Here is a 25,627-nt window from a genome sequence, read left to right on the forward strand (position 1 = left end):
TATACATAATTCTTTTGCAATGTTTCATATTTAATGCTCCATAGTAGTTACCACCTTGCCCCAAATGATCATTTATTTCCTATAATCATTTCAACTAATTTCCCACATATTTATTTTTAATGCTGGTTATCATGTTATTCAGTATATCTAATGTCACCAGTTAACTAAAATTCTTTTTGTAATTAGGGGTAAAATAAGTAGGTAGAACAAATCAATTCAATTGACAGGAGTTGTTTTAGTTTTTACATTTAAAATATTTATTTTTACAAACATTTGTTATCTCTACTTGTCACTGCCCTCCCCATCTACACATGACTAATAATCATAACAACAAAACAAAAATAAAGCCTCAAAGCAAGTGTGTATTATCTAGTGGCATAAATTCCCATTAGCTTTGTCCAAAAAAGTGTCTCTCATTCTGTATTTTTATGTTCATCAGTCTTCTGGCAAGAAGAATTTTATCTTTAGTCCTTATCCTTAGTGTATATGGAAATGCTCCCATTTGATCATGCTTGCTAAGTACAAAATAACAAAATAATTTAAAAAATAAAAGGGGAACAAAGGCCACTCTCACTTTGGGTCAGTAGTGAATTGGCAGAAGGAAATGGTTATCTAGTGGATGGTAGTTATGATATGCATCATTGGAAGGAGTATACTTGAGGAGATCACAAATTCATCTGACTATATTGAATATTTTTATTGAGTTATCTAGATTGTGTTAGCCAGTTCTTGAAAGAATCAAGTGAAGAATTCATGTTAAGGCAGAAGAACAACAACAATAAACAAATTTGCTGCGTTTTCCCTTATTTGTTAATATCACGTCAGCTAGGTATCATTTGTCAGGCAATTCTCTCTTCAAAATGTTGTTAAAGGCATGCCTGCACATTTTGGAAAAGAGCACTTTCATTTGTTAAAATTTGTTTTATGACCTGAAAATTACAGGTTAAATGGTTTTCTTTAGATGATTTGCCCCAAATTGCGTACATATTAACACTTCAGATTACTCTGTCATTTCTTTCATACTGAATAGATGATAGCACACTGGGGACATCCAATTTATTAAAAGCCTCTAAGCTTCTACCCTTTGCTCTCTAATTAGGCCTGTGTTGTTACTGTGTGTTTCAGGAAAATATGACTCTTCCATTCTTCAAATCTAATGAGCTCCAGCTGGGGAGGGATTAGAGCAGGGTTGATTTGGAGTGGATTTAACCTTTGTGTGGTGGTGTTCTTCCGGATTATTCAGCCTGGAGGGCATTCTACTGAATGGTGGGGTTCTGCCAAGCTGATCATTGCTACATTAGCCTCAACTCTCCTGTCATTCACTCAATTTCTCCTTGTTTGTCTTGATAACACATATATTTCTCAACAGTAACATCTGGAAAGTTACTCAAGGAATTCCTTGTCAAGTATTTTTATTCACTGTGTGGCAGAGACAGAGAAACAGAGTCCAGGTGGTTTTCCTGGAAATATTTTCTTTTTTTCAGGACATTTATAGGATTCCAAATATATCTGATACCTCATCTATTTCAGAAAAGTATCTCGTAAGATGCTAACTCTTGGCTCTTTTTTTTTAAAGCAGTTTCCTTTTAAATCCAACAAGGTGCCATGTTAGGACACCTTCATAAATAAAAGATTTGGATAAACTTCCCATTAAAACAGATCCTCCATATGTATATTGTGATGCATAATGCATTTTGGACTCTATAACACAAAGAGGAAATAACAAGGATGTTATCTTCTACCTAAATCCAGTTAAAATGTCACTTTCCCTGTTAAAGATTCCTTGACCCTTTCAGTCCTCATCTGAGCATACTATCCCTAGAAATACAGCAGATATAATGTACATTATGCAATTTACACTAAGTATATTTTGATATATTGAAATATAATTTCAAATCAGAGTTCTAAAGAAAGGTTCTTAGCCTTGGGTCTGTGAACTTGTCCTTTAAAAAAATAACATTTTGATAATTATGTGGAAATAATTGCTTTACTTTGTAATTCCATATATTTTATTTCATGTGCTTAAAAGCATTTTTTCTGAGAAGGGGTTCCAAGGTTTCACCTGACTGACCAAGAGGTCCATGATTTAAAGAAGTTTAAGAACTATTGGTCTAAAATGAATGGAAATAATCACAAATAATGCATTTGGCGGGGGGGAGGGGGGGAGAAAGTAAAGGACAAAAAAAGGCATCTGAGAAAATGACAACTACTGGCTCCTTTGCTTGTGTTTTTTCATATTTATAACTTTTAAAAATAGTATAGGTGCTCATGAAAACACCATAAAAGGGCAATAAAATTTTACATGATCATGTTTATGACTTCATAGTTTTCTAAGAGATAGAATAAGATCTCACTAGATGTCTTTATTGTCTGCTGATGTTAGAACCAAAAGAAAAATGTAGCCTTACATCTCATCTCAGATAATTTCTTTAATTGTTATAAGACTTCATGACAGACATAACTTTGTTCAGTTATCTACTAACCAGGGAGATACGTGTTTGATAAATGAATTTTTTTAAAAAATATTTTCATTTCATGTGAAGAAATCTTTTCCTAAAAGTTGACCATCATATAATTTTCACCTTATGTTCAGTTTTATAAAAGAATTTATAGAAAAATCAAAATAGATTGCCAATTGATTTCAAAATTCTTCAAATTATCTTTTTTCAAAAATGACTTTGAACTAGCTGCATACAGTCCTGAAGCCTTACAAAGCCATAAAGTCCATCATTACATTCTATCCATGCTTATAGGGAAAATCACAAATATAAATGCTTACAATAATAATACTCTTATTTAGAGAGTGCTTAGAGGTTTATGACATTTTCCAATTCAATACCTCCTCCAGACCACTATTTTGATTCTATCAATTTTTCAAAGCCACCATCTTGAATGACCCTCCATCATCCTTGTAGGGAAGAGGCCAGTCACTCCTGCCAATTGCCAATTGTAACCCATTGAAGCTAGCCTAAATGAAGCAATGAAGGCATGTTGAAGGGAGAGAAGAGGGAGTGTGTGCCATACAAATCAAAACACCTCCACCATTTTGACCATCATCTCCCCTTAGAAACTGATGGAGACAGAACAGGACCAAAGAATAGTAAAACTTCCAATCTGCTGCCCTCTGCTATAATCCTGAGAAATTGAGAGATAGTGTGCCAACTGCTCTAGCAGATGCTATTGCCACAGCTACTGAAGACCCAGAAAAAAAAGTTCTTGACAACAAAATCCTTGACACTGTTGAATGATTGCACATGAGAAATGATAACATTTTGTCAATGGAAATAATATTTATGAACAGTCACTACCCTTTGCTTTATCTCTGTATCCTAAAGAATATAGGTCCTTCTTCCACATATGCGGGCTCTCCCCCATTAGGATGAGAGCTCCTTGAGATTTATTCATTCATCTGACATTAACCATCACTGCTATTTTCAAGAACATTATATAAATGAAGAAATGGAGGCTCATAGAAGTTATCATAGTTTTGCAGTCAATAAGTATTTGAGACAGAGTTAAAATTAAAAACTCTCCTTACTTTCAATCTGTTATTTTTTCCCCATACTATGCTTTCTTATGGCTGGCTATGACACCCAATAAGACAGGTCATTTATTACTTTTTCAATTAATTTCTTTTCAAATTCACAAAATTGCTTTCTTTCTCACCTCCTCCTTTCTTGCCTCCCACCCTTTCTTCCTTTACTCTCATCCCCCTACCCTCAAAGCAGGCTGCAGAACATTTCAGAAATTTGGAAATCTGACTTTCGGTGATTTCAGTGTTTGCTCCTACAAAACTCTAGTGTTTTAATCCTATAATCTGCCTATATGATTGCATGTTATGAAATAATAAAATCTCAGGTGATTCTCATTTACAAATAATCCAAAGAGCAATTAAATGATCTGTGTGGTGTCTAAGCGGGTTAAACAATACGTCTGGTTATTAGAGATTACTCTCATACTAGATATCATGAAATAGATTATGTAGAACTTGTCCAACCAGAAAAGAGGTAGGATGTACCTGACTGAAATACAGCAGATCAACATCTCAAGCGGTTCCCTTGTACCCCACAGAATAAAACCTCTTGTACATCAGGTAGTTCCTCTCTAGAGGAATTATAGAAAATTCCTATAGAAAATAATGAACAACAATCTTAGCAAATGAGATAGCATCAAGGGGCTACAATTTGCATCAATTATGATCTATCCACACTATGAAAATCAAATTCATCAAAATAGCCTAGTAAATTATATTCCATGCTGTTTTTGGTTGTATCTCATCTTCCCAATTAGATTATGAAATTACTATGGTTAAGGACCATGTCTTCTGTTTCTTTGTAAAGTATTCTCTATACCTAGAATAGAAACATATTTACAGGACAGGCAATATTTAATCATTTATTCATAATGTGATATCCTAGAATTCTAACACATACTTATTCATTCACATTGGAGACACTAGAAAAATACATGATGGTCAGCTATTAGGAAAAGATTTCTTCACATGAAATGAAAATTATTTTTTAAAGAGATGGGCACATGTAAAAGCAGAATGTAATATTATATACATTGCTAATCAGAATAAATTTAATTTCATTCAAGAGGTCTTAGCTGATCTGCCAGGCAGGTCTCATTATTGTGTAGTCTCATCTCTGACATTACCCTAACACATCAATTCCAAGACAAGTATCATATGAAGGCTTTCATGGAGGAATATGTGTTGGCATTCACTTTCTCTTAATGTGCCATGCAATATAAATGATACCAGCTTGTCTGATTTGGATATGCAATTATACAAATTATATATTTGTGTAGTGGAGGATTTAACAGTGTTTTGAACAGTTAGCGATATTTTTAAGTCTTCCATTTACAGAGGGAGCTTAGCTTCCAAACAAAGTGAGTACCATACAGAATTCCATGACTAATATCTACTTCATCAAGTTTTCAACTACAACATTGAAGTCTTTCAACCCTTAAACACTGGGGTTCTTAATATTTGTCAATCTGGTGAATTCTGGGAACTCCATTTCAAAATAATGAGCTTACAAAGGAAATCAATTATATCGAAATATAATTTTCAAAATAATTTTAAAAATTCAATGTTGAGAATCTTTGCCTTAGACCTTCTATATTAATATAAATTTTGACTCTCCAGAATTCTCTTTCCCCCAAGACTCCTGCTTCTTGCCAAGGATACCTAGGTATTTACAAAAAAATGTATATTTTGAGTCCACAAGTATGTATATGTGTGTGTTGAAGCATACAATCTAAAAACTGATAATGACCTTAAAAATCATTTCATAAAAACCAAGACTGGTTTTTTTTTTTTGGAAATAGAAATCCCCTTCACAGCACCCCTGACAAGTATCCATTGAGAGTTCATTTGAAGACTGTCAATGATGAAAAAGACTGTCTGTCTCCCTGGAAATCCCATTGTTTTTAGAATTGTTAGAATTGTTAGAAATTCTTGTTTATATGAAATCAAAAGCTCTCTCTCTCTCTCTCTCTCTCTCTCTCTCTCTCTCTCTCTCTCTCTCTCTCTCTCTCTCTCTCTCTCTCTCTCCCTCTCTCCCTCTTTCTCTTGCTCTCTCTCTCTCTCCTTCTCTCCCTCTTTCTCCTGCTCTCTCTTTCTCTCTCTCTCAACTTCTATTTAATGTTTTTAGTTTTGCTATCTTGAACCAAGCAAGATGAGTCTTCCTTCTACCAGGTAAAAACCTCAACTAGACTTCAGAGTTGCTGAACAATCCCATTATGTCTCCCTTGTTAACCCTTTATTGCATTCCCACAGTAGTTGTTTCAAAGCTTTTCCACATTCCTCATTCCCCTTAATTCTATTTCTGACTTCTTCACATTTAGCAGAAATTCCCATTTATTTTATTGAGAAGATTTAGATTTTCCAGCATTAGTTCCCTAACCTTCTTTTATACACTTGTCATATACTTGTCACTGTGCTCCTCACCACCTCCAGATTTTTCTATATTTTTAGCCATCATCTCCTCCTTCCCTCCTGCCACAGAGGAAGAGGTGACCTTCTTCCTTTCCATTCCTAACATTTCTATATTTGCATGCCAGGTCTCATCCTTTGATTGGATTCCAGAGAGTCAGATGGATGGAGTCTTTAAGACATTAAGGTCAACAGGACTTTTGTCGTATCTGGTCAAAAGAAATCTACAGATCTCCAGCTCTTACATCATAGACTATATCTCACCCAAGATCCCACATTTTAGTTTAGTCCATTTTAGTCCATTTTAGTTTAGGGCAGATTTCTCTGCCTAACCTGTTGACTTGGTTTGCCTTTGATTAGTTTTGTACTTCCAGTTTGATAGACCCAGATTCTGGAATTTAACTTTATTTTGTATTTATTCCCTTTTAGTCAATCCTCTATTTTTGTCCACATTACCTTTTCTGACTCAGCCAAAGTTGAAAAAGTTCTCTGAAACCCTTCTCTTATTCCTCCTATGACATAAGTTAGAAAACGCCAGCTTTCACTTCCATTCCAACATACTTTAGCTATTAACAATAAATGCTGGCTGCTGTAGCTCCCACCAGGCAGACTTCTGCTCACTGCTATTAGCCTCAAGTCTTTTATAGCAACCAGCCCACCCAGGACTCTGCTGCCCCATGCTGGGATCTAATGAAGCAGATCCATAACTTGGACTTCTTAAGCCCAGAGCAAATTGAATGGGGGGAGGGGTACAAAGTACAATTCATAGTGGGGATAGTAATGGCAGGATAGGGAACTTGGCTCTCTTGAGTCCTGGCCATTCATCCATGGGAGCATAAACTGTTCTTGATCCTATAACCCTTGGGAGAAGGCAAAGAAAAAAGGGAGAGAAGTAGATTTGGAGGCATAGCAGTCCGAGAAGAAGAATGCAAGGACAAGGATGACAAAACAATGGTACTTGGAAGGGGAAAAAAAGTGGAAATAGTGTGTTGGAGTTGGTTTTGGTGGACCTGGTTTCAGTCACCCTGTACTAGTAATAACTTTATTATGAAAATGGATGAAAAATAAACCTTTCTTCCTTATATTCATTTCTAAGTATCAACAAATAGAAAGTAAAAGGTCATTCTCTTATAGATATTATTACTGCGAATAGGCCCCTCTCATAAATCTTTTGCTGGAGAATATAACTGGTTCCTTCTGCTCTGCCTGCAAACATGCAGAAATCCAAATTTGGCACTCATTCCAAGTTCCTAGTCTTCTTCTTCTTCCTTTACCAGTTAATTTTTCAGAAGTTCTTTGTCCTCTATCTCCTCATCATATTTTTCCATCTCTGTTGACTTCCACCCTTGCCAATATTACTGAAGTTGCTTTCTCTAGCATTATAATTACCTATTAAATGGAAAAATAAAAGATTTTTCCAGGTATTCACTCTCCTTGACCTCTCTGCAGCATTTAATTGTATTAATCTTCCCATCATCCTTGAAAGTCTCTTTCTAGGTCTTATGTGATAATGTATAAAACAAATTTTCCTTTTGTTTCTATGATCATTTCTTTGCTAACTCCTCTTCTTTATATGGTTATTTCCCAAAATTCATTTTAACCCACTAACTCTATTCTCTTTTAGTGAATGACTTGTGAATCTTTAGTCTTAGACTTGAACTCTTTTCCAGGCTCCATGCCCTACTTCCAAATAATTACTCAATTTTCGAACTGGATATCCTGAAAGCATTTCAATTTGATTTTATCATCTCACTCACCCACAAAAAAACTCAGTTCCTCCTCATGACCTCTGTTTCTATTGATGATAATACCTTGTGATCAGAATTAAAATTTCTCATCTTTGCCTGTGCCCTTTTCTTCTTTCTCATGAATCCAGTCAACTTTGAGTTCTTATCCTATCTCTTAGGATTATTATTTTTGGGACTTTGTTCAAGTCTCTTAACTTTTCTTGGCCTTACTTTCCTCATCTGTAAGATGAGGGAGTTATAATAAATAGCCTCTGAAGTTCATCCCTGTTATAGCATATGAATCTGTAATTCTCTTGGCTATCCATTCCTTTATAAAGTTGTAAAAGTCAGTCTTTCTTTTCTATTCTAACTACTACCAACTAAATTTATGGGTTGATCAATTCATGACTAAGTCACAGGAATTGTCTCCCATGGTACCCATTGGGACTGACTTAACTCCTCAACATCCTTCAATGATGACACCAACACATTTCCTCTAGCCAGTTTGCCCAAAGAACTACATAGGTGGTATTCTCTATTGAGTTTCCATGACCACTGTTTCTCCAACTTTTCTGATTTTTCCTACCATCAGAAACCCTGTGGGAGAAGACCACAAACTTTTCTCTTCCTATGGTCTAATTCTTTAAAAATAGTTTATTAACACCTTAGGCATTTACTTCAAAAAAATGTTTTTAGTCTGAAACTGTGATTTTATCAGTTTAAGGAACTTAAAGTGAGGAACTTCCTCATGCTAATAGAGATCTTAGACACTTGCCTGAGGGTACTGAGAAGGTGATAGTACCAGCAAGTAGCAGACAGAAACCAGTCTTCCTGACTTTGAGCCTGGTCTCTAACTGCTGCCCATGTAGCCACTCTATTTATTAAGAGAGAAAGAAGAAACAGGCATTGTGATGAAGCAGCCAGGGCTCAGTACATGGAATCAAGAAGACATCACAGGGCAGCTGGATGGCTCAGTCAATAGGATAGAGCACCAACCCTGGAGTCAGGAAGACCTGCATTCAAATTTGACACCACTTACTTGGGTAAGTCACTTAACCACATTGCCTGGCAAAAACAAAGGAATAATAAACACATCAGTTTGGATTGTTCCAGAGACTTTAGCTGTTGTCACTCTAGGAAGTCACTTAGCATCTTTGATGCTGTTTGTAAATTCATTTGTAAAATGGGAGTAATAATAATATCCTCACAGAAATTTTGTGAGGAACAAATGAGATAAGGTGTACAATGCTATATAAATGTTGTGTATTCTGTATAAAATAAAATTAAAATAAGATAAATATTACCTCTCAAGGATGTTGTAAATAAGTTCACACATGTAAATAAAGTACCATACAAAGGTCAATTATAATTGCCATTATTTTTGTTATTCTATGAGGATAAAAAGTACATAAAATAAATAAGTCACTGTTTTGCTTTATAAAGATTCTTACAGTTTAAACTCAGTTCTCAGTATCAGTTGTCACATTCAGACTTAGAAATTATCTCAGACATGACCTAGTTCAACACATAACTGACCACACATCCCTTCTATGACATCTCCCCAAAATGGTCATTTTGCTTTGGCTTGAAGATTTTTAATTAAAGGAAGTTCACCACTTCCTCAGAGAGCCTACTGCATTTTGAAATAACTATAAATGTTAGGAAGTTTTTCCATACACTCAAACTAAATTTCCCCCTTTGCAGCTTCCAATCATTTCTGAGTTCTGCCCTCTGAGGCTAAATTGAGTCAATCTAAACCTTTTTATTTTTTGCAAGGCAATGGGGTTAAGTGGCTTGCCCAAGGCCACACGGCTAATAATTGTCTGAGGTCGGATTTGAACTCAGGTACTACTGACTCCATGGCCAGTGCTCTATCTACCATGTCACCAAACCCTTTTTTTCTACATGTCTGCTTTGGAAATACTTAAGACAGCTAGCCTCACTTTCTTACATCTCTCTTGAAGGTCTAGTTCAGATGCCACTCCTGAAAATCTCTCCTGAATTTCTACATAGTACTGTCTCTCTCTCCTCATATTATTATATATTTACTAGTTGTTTATTAGTTGCATCCATCAATGGAATATAAGCTCCCTGAGCATGGACAATCTTTCATTTTCATGTTTGCTATTTCCAGTGCATGGTGTAGTATCTTATTTAATAAATGTTTGTGGGTTTGTCTTTGTTGTTGAACTTTTGTTTTTAATCCTCTGATTATCAGCATCAACCAGAACTGCAGTACCTGGGGTTACTTTACCATCTTACACAATTGATATCTTTAAGGAGACTACACTAAGTTGAGTTGATCTTTCATGATTCCATTCCATGGTGTTTGGCATTACATGTCAATACAAAGGGCACAATTCCTTCAAAGCAAAGGAATTTAATGAAATAACATAGCATAAATATGGGATCACTATCATACAAACATGTAGATAAAATCAGTCAGAAGAATAGACTTACATAGTATACTGGTATGGGAAGTGAGGGAGAAAGCAAGCCTTTATATGGAACCTACTCTGTGTTAAACAATCTACAGATATTATCTCATTTAATCCTCAAATTATTGCCCCCATTTTAAAGTTGAGAAAACTGAGACAAACACATGGAGCACACATGTGTCCAGGGCATATTTCTCATTTTTAAGCTGCACTCATTTTAGAATTTTCCTTTCATTTAACTTCTAATAACTTTCAGTATTCAAGATCCCTAGTTTCTTAGTTTTTTATTTTATTATTAATTTATGAAATAAAATAAGCATTTCCATAACATAGTAATTTTTTAAAAAAATGATTGCACATGAAACTGAAAATGTATTATGTATAACTTGATGTGTCTTCTAAGTATATAATAAAATTATTATGTAAATTTCTTTTTTCCTTTTTTTCCTTCCCTTCTCCTTACCCTGCCTTAGAGGTGGCTACCATGACACAAATATGTATGTCTGTATATATATATATATATATATATATATATATATATATGTGTGTGTGTGTGTGTGTGTGTGTGTGTGTGTGTTTGTGTGTATGTGTGTGTATGTATATGTATATAGTTTCTTGATTCTAAAACTCTGTTTCTCTGACATGTAGATTAATGGGAGGGTAAATGTACAATAATGAAACTTAGCCCAGTGGGCAAGGCCATTATTTCCTTTCTGACTAACCTCATGCCTGTCCATTTGCTTGTATTGAAGTACGGACTGGACTTATGATTTCATTGTTATAGGGAACCACAGGTGAGGAAATTCCTGCTACCAATTCAGGTTGGTACCTTCTTTGTAATTTATAGTCTTAGTTGCATAGAACAGTGAGAGGTCACACACACCTACACATACATACATACATATATGAAAAAATGATCAGAAAAGGAAGGGAGTCAGTCACATAACCAGAGTGAAGGAAGGGTACTACCTGAATGTTATACTGATAACAATAATAGTAAAGAGATTTAAAAGATACTTTTTAGGTCTATCCTCTTTGCGAGATTTATGAAAGGACACGAATAAGTGAGATAGTATGGTGCAATGGTTGCTAAGCCTAGCATTAAGAAGATGTCGTTCAAATCCTACCTCCTAATAGTTCTATGATCTTGGCTTAATGAGTCTCTAGATCTCTGAGGCAATCCCTTTGCTTTTCTCTACAGACATCATATTACTATTTGTGCTGGTGTTTGTTGGAAGTTTCAATACTTGGATTTTCCTAAGCTGTTGAATTCATAGGTCTTTCACATGTTCACCTATAAAGTCAATATGGTGTTACAAATGATAATAGAATAACTCCTTGAATGTAGTTACTTTGTTTTATTTTTGCCTCAATATGTCCAGTACTTAGAGCAAGTCCTAACAGTTGTCTCTTAATAAATGCTTTTTGATGTATGGATTGATGAAGAAGGCATATAGGTCTGTGGAAACTTTGATGGTTGAATGTGATTGACTTTCTGCATCTACTTCTCTGTGGATGTCATCATCCTTCCTTATCAAGATTGTGGCAAAAAATTGATGAGATACCTATAGGATGTGGGTCCTTTGGTTTGGGATTAATGTTTGATTTGGTTTGACATTAATGGTATTGGCTCTTAGAAGATGGAAAGGTATCTCATCTAAACACTTCGACTTTTCCCAGGATGCCTTGCCTTGTGTTCTTCCATTATGTGTTCCTGATCTAACACGTGAGCATGGGCAGTAATTCATTCACAAGCAGGATGTCCCTCAAAAGTTTGTTTCTTATTGTTTATTTAGAACTCAAAAGAGATTTTCCCATTAAAAAAAAAAAGCAAACCTGGGACAGGTAGGTGGCACAATGGATAGAGAACCAGTCTTGGAATCAGAAGGAACTGAGTTTCAATGTGGCCTCAGACACTTAATACTCAGCTAGTTGTGTGACCTTGGGTAAGTCACTTAACCCCATTGCCTTGAAAAAAAGCAAACAAAAATAAGTGGCACTCTTGAAGTACAATTCATTCTGTACAAAGCTTTCCCCACAATACTGCCGTGAAGTAGCTAGGACAAATATGATGAAATATTATGTTGTCAAAGAAGGAGGAACAGAAACTCAGGGAGCTAGTGACTAGTGAGTGGTTGAGTTAAGAGTCTCAGCTAGGTCAACTGACTCCTATTCAGTAAGTACCTTCTTCATAACATCACCTCGACTGGGGTAGTCAAGACAACCTAGCAGAATTTCATATTCATGGTGTAGCTGAATTATGGCACTAACCATATAAAGAACCTATTTAGAATTGTAGGGTCTAAAATACTGATAATAACAGGGCTCCTCAGTCTCTCTCCTTGTTCTAGTCCCATTCTTTTTTGTAAATCAGATGCAGAGAAAATTCCTCATATTACATTAAGTCTTTAAAGGGTAAGAGGAGAGAACAGAAAGATATTAATTGAGCTGCCAACAATAACTGACTTGTACTATAATGTTTAAAACCTATTTTACTTATATTCTTTTTTTATCCTCACAATACCTTTGGAAAATAGATTCAACAGCTAATATTATCCCCATTTTACAGAGGAAAAACAGAATTTCGGAGGTTCTCAATGGTCTGCCAATAGTTATGCGGCTTTTTAGACAACTCACTAAGTCTATAAATAGCAAGGAAAATTCAATCCTGCATTGGTAGAGGGAGTGTTCTTGCCTGAATTTCCCCAAATGAATGAAATCACAATTCCAGTTTTAATCTCTACTCTCTCTCTCTCTCTCTTACTCACTCTCTGTCTTTCTCTGTCACTCACACACATACATAACATAGAGAGCCAATAAGTAGGAGAGAAAGAATTTGAACCTCAAATTTTCCTGCTTCCCAGTCAAGTAATTACTTTAATGGCTGCAGGTGACCTAGGGATCATTTTTGTTGAGTTGCTTTTCAGGCAGGTCCTTTTCTTCATGACCCCATTTTGGAGCTTTCTTGGCAAAGATACTGGAGTGGTCTGACATTTCCTTCTCTAGTTCATTTTACAGATGAACTGAGGCAATCAGGGTTGTTTTTCATTATGCCTGACACTTCATAACCCCATTTGGGATTTTCTTGGCAAAGACGTTGGAGTGATTTGCCATTTTCCTCTCCAGTCCATTTTATGGATTAGGAAACTGAGGTAAACAGGTTAAATGACTCGCTCAGGATCATAGTAAGTAAGGGTATGAAACTATATTTGAACTCGGGAAGATGAGTCTTCTTCCTTACTCCAGGCTCAGCACTCTATTTACTGTGCTACTTAGTTGCCCAGAAATCACATGAATCATAGTTCAAATGCATCTAGAACAATAGGGTTTGCAAGGCTCTTTTTTATAAATTAAGTCCTTTGGTGAGAACTTTGCTAGGGATGTTCCTTGGGAGTTCTGGTGCGTAGGTGAGGCGGGAGACTGGGAAAAGACTGTGATGGTGGGAGGGACTGCTCTGGAAGCAGGGCCAGACATTTGTCTGTGTGGGTTCTGTATAACCCATCTTCATGATACCCCTGTGAAGTGGCTATAGCACCTCTTAAAAGGTATTTATAAGTCTGGAATTTCCTGTGTGGTATATAGCACTGATATTTCTGAAGTGGTGGTGGTAAAAGTGGGGGGGAGGTAGTGTCTATTATTGGTAGAGTAAAAAGAGCCTGGTTTTGTAGTCAAGACACCTAAGCTGGAATCTCTTCTCTGAATTTTTACTAACTGTAACATGGGCCAATCATTATATAATTCTGACTCACAGTTTCCTTATCTGGAAAATAGAAAAGTTAATACTTATATTCCCTACTTCATGGGGTTGTAGGAAAAGCACTTTATAAAATGCAGAGGATCATATAAAGAAAGCTATTATGATAAAGCAGTCTAGGATACTATTTGAAGTTAAAGGATTCTTAAGATCCTAGATCTGGAATTGGAAGCAACCTCAGAGATCCATTTGCTTGAACCCTCTCATTTGACAGATGTAGAAACTGAGACTCAGAGATGCAACGTGACTACTAAGTGTCACCCAGGTTATAAGAGTCACAACAACTTGCCCAAGATCACAGAAGTGGGAAGAAGGCAGAATTTGAAGCCAGATCCTATGACCCCAGAACCCCTTGCCCACAGACCACTTTTACTTCCATATTCTTCATAGAATTATTTTTAACTCTCCTTTCAAGTTCCCTCTTTTTTCCCATGAATTCAAGAGGAGCAGTTTTCCACACACACAGTGGGCATTCAATAAATGTAACTGATTGACTGAACAAGGGAATGAGAAGCACTGTTATTTTTATAGTCTTGAAAAGCAGCACCCTGGTGTCCTGGGAAAGTAAATTATAACTTGAGTCAACAGTTTGCTCTGAGATGGTCTTTTATACTATGGGAGTCAGTCAAATGGAATGGCATGAGTTGTTTGATTTTTATCCCATTTCCAATGTTGAATTCCAAATAGGTTGCTTATTCCTTCTTTGATGGAATGCTCGGCCTCAGTGGGTTTTGAGAAATGAAAACTGACTTTCTAGGGGCAGGCCAGGGGAGGAGCCGGCAGCTAATGCATGAGTTGGTCCCTCTCTGAGTAATGTCACCTACCTCATTTATCTTACCAGTGCTAATGCTGAAGTTTCATTATTATCAACATTTAGCTAATGTGATTATCCACTGTGGTTTTGACGGTCTTGTCACATCTTAATGTTCCTCTCACATCTTAACATCGCCTTCATTAGAGAGAATGGTGAGTCAGAGCTTTACAAATGCAGAAGTTTCTCCCTGGTTATATGTTAGGAACTTTGAGAAACTACAGAAAGACAATTTTTGGGGAGCGTTATTCTTTGCTTGGTCTTGAAGTTAGGAAATCCTGGGATAAAGCCCTGCCTTCAACATGTTGGCTGTAAGGGGGCAGCTAGGTGTTGCAGTGGATAAAGCACTGGCCTTGGAGTCAGGAGGACCTGAGTTCAAATATGGCCTCAGACACTTAATCATTACTTAACTGTGTGACCTTGGGCAAGTCACTTAACTTCATTGCCTTGTTTAGGAAAAAAACATGTTCACTGTAAGACCCTGGACAATTCACTTAATTTGAATGCCTCAGGCAACTCTCTAAAAGAAGAATTGGAAGATGGAACATTTATCAGTGTAGGGAATGTCTATATTGGAAGTCCTCCATATGGATGAAATCATAGTCAGGATTGAAACAATAAAATTTTCACTTAACCATCCTGCTGCTCAGTTCAGTTTCTCTTTTCTCCATCCCAGGTGGGGGATACTTAGACTGTATACTTAGGTATACCTAAATTGTATAGGGTTAGGGTTACTTATAACCTGAAGGTTCCAGATTTGAAATGCTGGTTGTCAATATGAGTCTGTAAATGTGGGGAGGGAAGGGAACAGTCTCTACTATTATTAGCCTAACATGTCCATGTTTTAAGTAATATTCTAGTGCCCCAAATTGAACCAAATTCTAAACTCAGAGTCAGCCACAACTTTTTCTTAATTTGTGTGCATTTAATCATGAAGTAAACACATTTAAGCACCTACTGCATATAAGACATATTGGTAGGTGCTGGGGGAGCTACAAGAAAGAATAAGATTTAGTTCCTGGCCTAAAGAGCTTATGCTGAATTTGGCAAGACCAGATAAGCACAATAGTAATAACAAGAAATAATAGGAATAAGATGTAGGAGTAAAGGATTATCAGAATTCATAGGAGTGAAGAATCACTCCTGGCTAGGGGAACCAAGAAAGTCTACATTTCCTGGATCAATCATCTGTCCATTTGTGATCACTTTGACTTGAGACTCAACCAGTTTTATGACGGAAAACAAATATATAGTGTTGGAAGATACTAAAGTAGATATCTAGTTCAATCCATACCTGAAAGCAATCTCTACAATGATATACTGACCTTGACACAAGTGGCTATGGAACCTCTACTTGAAGACTTCTTATGATGGGCAACTCACCACCTGTTGAGACAACCAATTCCACTTTGGGGCAGTTCTCATGGTTAAGAAATTTTTTTCCTGATACTGTCTAAATTTTCTTCTTTTCAGCTTTCATCTATTGCCCCTGATTCTATCTTCTGAAGTAAAACCAAACAAGTATAATCCCTTTTTCATGTGGCTGCCCTTAAAAATCTTAGAGATACTAACAAATCCCCTGAAACTTTCTCTTTGAGCTAGACAACTTGAGTTCTTGCAACTAATCCTCATATAATATAGACGCAAGGAGTCTCTTTGCTGTCTTGTCTTCTTCTACATAGTGAATTGCTCTAGTATTAATGTCAGATTCTCACTGATTTATTCATATACTCTCTCTCATTAAGACTCCATCATGGCCAAAAGAGAGCTATTGAGTCCATTTCCTGGAGACCTAGTTGGTTATTAAAAGTTGGTTTTTTAAAGTTTTGTGAAGAGATAACAAGTTCTGTCTGTTCTAGTCAAGATAAAAAAGTTTTTAGTATGAGTCCAACAACAAATTGCATGTCTACTGCCTGAGGACTATTACATAGAAATTCACTACCAGGTCAAGTCAGAGTTGTGAATATTTTGTTCTAGAGGAATTAAGTGACTTAGATCATTCAGTCAGTCACACAGTTAGTAAATATGAACTCTAGGATTTGACAGTTTTCAAAACTGTTGAATTTTAAGTAATAATGTTCATTTATTTTTTTCCTTCAACTTTGATACATCTCTCTATCTGTCTATCTCTCTATCTGTCTATAAAGATTTGTGATTTTTCTCATGTGAATTGAAAGAGTATATTTAAACTGAAATATGGACCTTTTATTGCCTGTATTTATGAATAAAAACCTAGTATGTATGAAAATATCTGAAATGTTTTTAATCCTTAATTCTATAATCTATTGTTTTTAATCTGTCCCAAATCCCTAAAATTGGACCTGGGGCTCTGGGAAATAAGACTGCCTCCTAGTACTTCTACCTTAAATTTTGGAGGGAAAAAGAAAAGATGTATTTGCTGATGAGATGGAGGAGACTTTTTTGCTGCCTCAGCAAAACAGTTATCCAATTGTAGCTTAACATATAATTACTACAATTAGGCTTCATTTTGCGATCACTTAAAGTTACTGCCCATCTCATTAAAATGAAAAAGTAGAGCTATGGGAATTGAGACTATACCAAGCCAAGTCATTCCCTTCTGTCTCCCAACTCTCACACTCTCTTTCCCTTCTAAAATTTAGTATCTGCCTTGATAGCCAAGATCAGTTTCCCCTAGAATTGAGCAGGTTATATTGATTCTAAGATGATAGGAGATAGGAAAGAAAATGACCAAAAGTTGATCTAGTGAAAATTTTATTAACTTAGATTTTATAAATTTAAAAGAAAAATTAAGAAAGAAACTGGATTGATTTCTATTTTAGCTCCGAGATTTTAGAGATTGTCTCATTCAACAGATCCACTTGCTCAAGGGCATACAAATGGAATAAATGGCAAAGTGAGGATTTGAACATAGTTCCTCTGACTCTCACTGACTCACCTAATCTGAAAAAGAATAGGATCAGTAAAATGGAGGGAGGGAAGAAGGTTAGAATAGAGGGATTATTTAAAATAATCTAAATACTGTTTTCAAATATTCTTTATAACATACATGTTTGTAAATAGTTGACTGACTTAGCCCAAATTCTCTTATTTATTTGAAGTAATTCACCAATTTCACAGCTTTCTTGGGAGAAAAAATATTGTGTAGAGCAAAGTTTTATGAAAAATATTGGTCTCTTCCTCTTTTTCATCTCCTCTTCTCCACCTCTTCTTCCTCCTCCTCTATCTTTTCCATCTCCTCTTTTATCTCTTTTTCTTCCTTTTTCTATTTCTTATTCAAAGTATAGGTTTCAATGAACTAACTTTTAAAGCTTTTTTTGAAATAATATATGTATTTGAAAATAAAACTTATTTTGTTTTGGATTTTCAAAATTTGGACTGATCTTTCCTCCAATTAGTCTGATTAAATGAGGTCTGACCTAACATAGGATTATAAAATCATGGAGGTCTTGGAGGTATATATGCATTCATTTTATAGATAAGGAAATTCAAGTTCAAAATGGTTTAAATGACTCATTCAAAATTACCCACCAGGATTTGAGTTTTGTTTTTTAGTTATCAATACAAGCATGTTGAACATTGTGGTAAGTTCAGAGAATACAAAGATCCACAGTTCCTAACTCCAAGTTTATAACCCAGTAGAGTAGAAAAGAAATATAAAAGGCAATAAATGCAAATGAAAGGTGTACTCAAACAAAATGCTATGGTGATTTTTTTCAAGTCAATGGGGTCAAGTGACTTGTCCAAGGTCACACAGCTAAGTAAATATTAAATCTCTGAAGTCAAATTTTGAACTCAAGCCTTCCTTACTCCATGGCCAGTACTCAATCATTTACTATGGAGACTCTTAGGAAGGATGCACAGGAATCAGGCAGAGAAGTTTTTTTTTTTTTTAAACAGAAATTGAAGTTGGGATGCCATTTCAGACATGAGGAATTTTGTGATCTAAGTCATGAAAGGAGAGAAATATGAATAGAGGTGGTGAGTAGCCTACTTTGGCTAGAGTATAGAATATACGAAGCGTCTTTGAGGTATTATAAAGTCAGCAGTTGTTTATGAGGCATAGGCTATTTTGAGTTTGAGGTCACAAGATTTAGCAAGTAACGGGGTCCTAGGAATCACCTAGGCTTACCTCTTTTCTACAATTTACAGGAAGTAGAAAGTCAGGGTTTGAACTCAGATCCTTTGCTTCCAAATCCAGTGATCATTCCACTATACTATAGATTATCAATAAAACACTAAAATGAAAATACACATCATACAGGTGAAAATATCAGCCTGGAATTCAGAAGTCAGTGTGGAAGATGTAAATTTAAAAAATCATCTGCACAGATGTTCTATCAATTAATTCCATCAAAGCTGAGCCATGGTGGTACATGCCTCCTCTTCCTGAGGTAAGGAAAACTGAGAATGGTGGATCACTTGAGCTTTTGAGAATAGGAGTAGAGCTCAAGAGTATAGTCTCTTGTCAGAATAAAGTCAGTCTGCTGTTCATATTAAGTCCAACATCATTGCAGTGAATTCCTGAGGTTGGAGGATCCCAAGAGTTACCTAAGGAAAGATAAACTAGCCTGGATTGGAAGCAGAGCAGATCAGAACTTTAGCAGATCAGCAGTGGGATGGGCCCTACTTGGGCAAAATATGGAGACCAAGTCTCAAAAAAACAGTCCTTGTCAGAAAAGGAAATACATTAATTTGGTATTTTATGAGTGATAACCACTTGTCTTCTGGGCCATTCATTAATCTTCTCTTAGATAACAAATTATAGAATTTTGCCAAGAAACAAAGTCTATAGTTTTTAGATTATATTCTGCTCCCCTCCCTTGTTTTGAAAATTAGAACAATATTTGCCCTCCTTGAATTCTTCAATATCTTTCCAGTTTTCCACCATGCTTCACTAACAATGGCTCAGCAATCATCAGCCACTTCTTTCAACACATGGGGATATAGTCCATCTTAGCAAGGAGATTTGAACTAATCAAAGGAAACAAGGCCCTCTCTTACTCATCAAAGGCTACTCTCTTATTATCTCCTTACTTATGCTGGGTATTAACTCCTTGTTCCTCATTTTTGTTCTGTCCTTTCTAGTCTCTTTAGCAGGGCAAACAGAAGGAAAGTCAGATCTCCTGTCTAAGCCTTATGTGTAAAATGAGAGATTTGGATTTAGTGATTTCTTAGATTCCCCTTTCAACTCTGAATCTTGTGATCTCATGGATGAGTAGGATTTATCACTATCAAATTACAGGTATTCATTCTCCTCTAGGTTTTAAAAAGAACCTTGGTTTCATTTTAATTTCGTAATCTGGTAAAGAGAAAGGACTGTATTCTTTCATGGGAGAAATGTCAAATTTAAAGGCCTACAGCTCTTCTAAGAAAAAAACCAAAACAATGAAGATCCCACTTATTCCCCTGAACACAAATGAAGGGGAAAAATAAAACAGCAAAGCATTAGACAGGCTCCAGGAAGTGACAGTTGACTGTCAGGTTTCTCTTCAACATGCATGTAGAATAGTAGAGAGGTAAAGGGAGGTAATCCAGGAATACATCCTTGTAAGCAACAACTACATGTCAGCACAAATGGTAGCCCTCCTTCTCCACCACACATTTCACCTCTGAGTGCTACCTCCTCTTCCTCCTAATCAAAGTAAGCAGGTAGGGCAGGTGAAAAATTGAAAAAAAAATCTACCCATTGTCTGTCTTATGCTTCCCAGGCTAAAGTCTTCAACTTCCTTAAGATTACATGCCTCAGAAGGGAACTTGGGCATCTTTATTACTTTTACCCTAATGGGGTTTTTCAGGTGTACAAGGAAATCTATTCAGTTATCAGAGCTGCAGAGACAGGTGTCTGATGGCACATAGAAGACAAAGATGCCATGATTCTTCCTGTCTGTGGTTCTCAGTATTTTTCAATGCCAATAAAATTTAATAGGGAGCTACTACTTTTCTCCTAAATGCATAATGTCATTTTAGCAAATGTTTTAATGATTATTTTCCTTGATTTATAGGGGTTATGCTACTCATAATGCACAATTAAAGACAAGATGCCCTTTCTGGAGACTATGGCCTCTACATGCCTCTTGGTAAATACAGCTTTTATTAGGTACTTTTATTATTTGATTATCTTTTACAATCAGGGATTTTCGGTATAATTGAATCATGTCAAGTGTATTTAAATTGTACATGAATCTGGGAAAAGAATGTGATGAGTTTAATCCAGGGCTATTTAATTATTTCATCCTAAAATACAGCTCCTTTCATCTCATTCTAACCCACATACTAAATTGGTGACTGCTGGCTGCCAAGAATGATCTGCCTCCTTGTCTTTTCACTTTCAAAACTTCCAAGTGAGCTCAGGATTCCTACTGATATCAAAGTGAGTATGGCTATGAAAGTCAAAGAGGTGATAAATAGGAAGAAAATCTTAATCAGATTTAATGAATACAAATAGCCTAAGAGTTGGGATTCAGAGTCAAGAAGAATGAAATGGATAGAATTTCATTAACTTTTAAGATGAAGTTAGGGTGGGAAAGAACCCCTGGACATAAATATGGAACCATTTATTTATTACTTTTAAAATAGTCATTTATGAGAAAGGCTCCATCATACTATCAGAATTTTCTTTGAGTAGTTTCCTGGTCTCCAATGGAGCACATGGGAAGGGAAGATAACACACATATCCCATGAATCTAAACCCAAAGCTTAGATCAGGAAAAAGTTTGAATGATTATAAACACCATATGGAAAATAATATAGAAAAAATGAATGAGGGAAAAGCAAGTTCCTAGAGAGACATTTATTATCCTTCAAAAGAGATATTTAATAAATGTTTGTTGAATATTTTCCTGTTGAATACTATCTGTACTTTTGCACAAATATTTTAACTAAATAGGGGATAAATTCATAAATATTCTTAGGGTGTCATCCTTAGGTAAGGCCAATAAGAATCAAGCCTGGAACATTGAGAATCTATAACCAAGTCAGCAGATGTTGGTATATAAAACACACACACACACACACACACACACACACACACACACACACACACACACACACACACACACACACACAAACCAGATCATGAACTCCCTTACCGATAGTCTCAACCATTGTCACCCTTGGCTACCAATGATTCTCCATTGAACAAAGACACCTAATATTTGATGACTGGCATGGATTCTAGTTATTTTGGGGACTCCTTATTGTGGGAATTGCTTTATAATGGTTACATTGCCATTGAAACTAGTGATGGCTCCTGAAAATGCCTTTTTCTTTACTCACCACTTTTCAGGATGTGCAGCTTCAGTATGTGAAGAAGGCTCAATGAAACTGTTCTGTAATTAGACTCTATCTTGTCTTTTATCCCTCCCATTCTTGTAAGTTAGTGTTGCTTTAAAATTTTGGATTCACTAAGTGAAGGTCTAACTTCACACAGAAAACTGATATAGAAAGTACCCCTATATCATTAGGTAGGTGATTCCCATATGGTCAAATAGAGCCAATTTCATTTGTGTGTGTGTGTGTGTGTGTGTGTGTATGTGTGTGTGATATTCAAGGCTCAACTTTTGATACGCTTCATGAAGAAAATAATCATATGTAAGTGTAATGTTTCTGAGTTGATCATTATATAAGCACTTTCATCACTTAGTCCTGAATCATATTTTCTATATTTCCCAAATCAACTTCTACAGTAAGGCTGCTAAATATCAAATATATATATATATATATATATATATATATATATATGGGTTATACACATCCATATATATATATGTATATATAAATAATATGATATCTGTCCTTCATTCTTGAAGAAAATCATGACATGAGGGAAAGTGATGCCATGACAAATGCATGAGTTGAAGACTTAGCCTCACTTTCTCCTCTAGAGCCATCTGACTCAGTGACCAGATATGGATCAGGATGACTGGAGATGGCTCTGCATGTGAGGCAATCAGGGTTACCCAAGGTCACTCAGCTAGTGTCTGAGGCTGGATCCACTGTGACATTTAACTACTCTCAACACACACACACACACACACACACACACACACACACACACACACACACACATAATAGTACATATATGCAGTATCCCAAAAGTTTTGATATAGTTTTAATCTTTTAATAGCTTCAGGCATATACATGCTACAAATTTACACAAATAATATTTGAAAGGTTAATGACTTAAAATTTTAAAAAATTCCACCCAAATACCATCTTTTGCAACACAAAGCTTTAGTCAATTTCTAAACCTTTTAAGAACTTTTTTCATCTGCTGCTCGGTGGCTAAACTGATTGCATTTGTATTACTGGCTTTCAGATCATCTAAAGAACAAGTTTTAAAGCATACGTGACAGTTTAAATGTGATTTCACAAGAAATCCTTTAATGGAGATAAACCAGGTGACTGAAGTGGCCAAGTAAAAGAATCTCCTCTATCAATCCACCAGTCCAAAAAATGACAACCAGAAACTGTCTCATGAGCAATATATAATGATAAGTTGCTCTGTCTTGTTAAAATTAAAATTTTAAATTTGCTTTTCAAATATTCACAAAATTAAGTGAAGATAAAAGGCTTAAATAAACAAACTATTTTTTTTGAATTTTGTAACACTTTGCTATTGAAGTTATTAAAGCTTAAAACTTCTTAGTGACATTGGATAGAGTGCTGAGCCTGAAGTCAGGCTGATCTTCCTGAATTCAAATCTAGCCTCAGACATGAACCACATGACCCTAGGTGAGTCATTTCTCCCTGTTTGCCTTAGCTTCTTCATCTGTAAAATGAGCTGGAGAATAAAATGGCAAACTTCTTCGATAATTTTGTCAAGAAAAATAAATGGGGTTGTGAGAAAGCAGAAATGACTAAATAACAATTCCAAATGAATTGGAGAAGGACATGGGTAAGGCCTCTAGTATCTTTTCTAAGAAAATTCCAAATAGAGTCATGAAGAGTCTGAAATGACTGAAGTGTTGGAGTAATCACTAAAGTGCATGAAGATTTTGGGGACAACACTCTCTCTCTCTCTCTCTCTCTCTCTCTCTCTCTCTCTCTCTCTCTCTCTCTTTTCATATATACATGGATTCAGAAAGGATGTAAAGTAAGATCTGAAGAAATCTGAAAGAGAGTGATTCCAGAAAACAGAAAAGAAATATGACTATGGGACAAAAGAGAGTTAGCTCTGCCAATCAAGAGTTGAGGCTTTTAAAGGCAGCCAGATGACACAGTGGCTAGAGCAAAAGTCCTGGAGTTGGGAGGACCTGAATTCAAATCTGAACTCAGACACTTAATAATTACCTAGCTGTGTGACCTTCGGCAAGTCACTTAAACCCATTGCCTTGTAAAAACTAAACAAAACAAAGCAAAACAAAAATAACAACCACCTAAAAATCCCAGAGGCTTTTGAGGATTCCCCTGGTAAAGAGATGACATCCCACAGTACCAGAGGACCTGGGAAGTTTTGACAACATATGTTTTTCACCAACATTATTCTTTATGTTTGTTTCAGTCTTACCATAGATGCTGTGTGTGTCAAGTTTATTTTTTCCTACTCTTTTTCTCCATCATCTTGTAAAAGGGGAAATATTTTGTTGCCATTATTTTTACTATGTGTGTGTTAGTAAATGCCTTATGTCAGATAATTAGAGGGAAGTACAATGCTGTGGGTTCATGAATTGTAATATAAGGAGTATCTTAGAACCAAAAATCATTTACCCTTTGGGAACTGAAAAAAAAATGAAATTTTGAGTGTTGAATTGAGAAAGTAGCCCAGAGGGCTACATCCAATCTTATTTTTTTTTCAATGCAACTTTATTTTTCATTCTTTAAGTAGAATATAACCAAGAAGGAAAAAAAACCTGTAAGTCACCTGGGTACATGATAAGTAATTAAAAAATCCCTTCCAATTGCTTATTGGAGTTATTTTTTTGAATATATATATATATATAATATATTATATATTATATAAATATATTTATTGGAGTTTTTATCCTTTCTTCATATCTCATCATTAACATAGCTAACAGAATCATGATTTCACTGATGGGGCTTTTTTCTCATGGGTGCTGATTGCAGCCCAACTATACTTTCTTATTCTGTGCAGTGCTTGAGCATGTCCTTTGATCCTATGATCTTCACATAAATCTTCCATAGAAAAAGTCATTCTTTGGGTTGTTGAATCACATTTTGTGGTTATATTGGGCTGATGGATTGTTTCATTGGTTTATTGAATGGATTAAATCCCTGCAGGGGTAAAAATAGAAAGGTCTACTACATACTAAAGAAAAACAAAGTATACATATATGTATATATAAATAAAATACAAATGAATGTGTTTTTATACATTTATGTATTTATGCAAACACACATACATTATGTTTCTTTGCAGTCTCCAATCAATCATATATAATATAAATGAATTGTATGTATTTGCTATTTAATAACATATATATATATATATGTTTATATACCTGTATATGTATGTGCAGCTACACACTTGTAATAGAATACTCTTACATGGTTTTTAAAAAACTATGAATATTAGGAATTCAGAATAAAATAGACTTTTATGAACTGGTGTAGATCTAATCAAACAAAGTCATAGAACTATACTGAGTGAAAACAATAATTCAAAAAGAACACTAAAAGGTAGCCAGGCTCAGATTACAAATATTTAAGCACATTTCTGACCCCTTGGAAGAGAGCTAGGTGACTGTGAGTGACAGATGCTATGTCTTTTGCCAGATGTTGTCATTGTACGATTCAATTTTCCTTAACTATTTTTCTTTGTTAAAAAATGGTTTACTATATCAAATTACTTAATATCTTTAGGCAAGAGGAGGGAGAAAACTTTAGCGTTAGGGAGAAAACTTCACAAAAATGAACATTCAAAACTATCTTTACCTATAATTGGAAAAACAAATAAATTGATTTCAAAAAAAAATATGGGAGGGTTTAATAATGGTATATCCTCAAATGCTT

General features: G+C 35.5%; 1 long non-coding RNA gene across 1 annotated transcript in view; it reads left to right on the forward strand.

Moving 5' to 3' along the window:
- The first annotated feature begins 8,622 nt into the window (after positions 1 to 8,622).
- Positions 8,623 to 25,627, forward strand: part of LOC141491673 (uncharacterized) — a 30,924-nt gene continuing 13,919 nt past the window's right edge. The window contains exons 1-3 of the long non-coding RNA XR_012469698.1: positions 8,623 to 8,711; positions 20,656 to 20,730; positions 20,899 to 21,023. This is a non-coding gene — a long non-coding RNA (uncharacterized LOC141491673). The remainder of the gene's footprint in view (positions 8,712 to 20,655; positions 20,731 to 20,898; positions 21,024 to 25,627) is intronic.

This window comes from Macrotis lagotis, chromosome 6 (genome assembly GCF_037893015.1).
Source record: "Macrotis lagotis isolate mMagLag1 chromosome 6, bilby.v1.9.chrom.fasta, whole genome shotgun sequence".
Classification (NCBI taxonomy): Eukaryota; Metazoa; Chordata; class Mammalia; order Peramelemorphia; family Peramelidae; genus Macrotis; species Macrotis lagotis.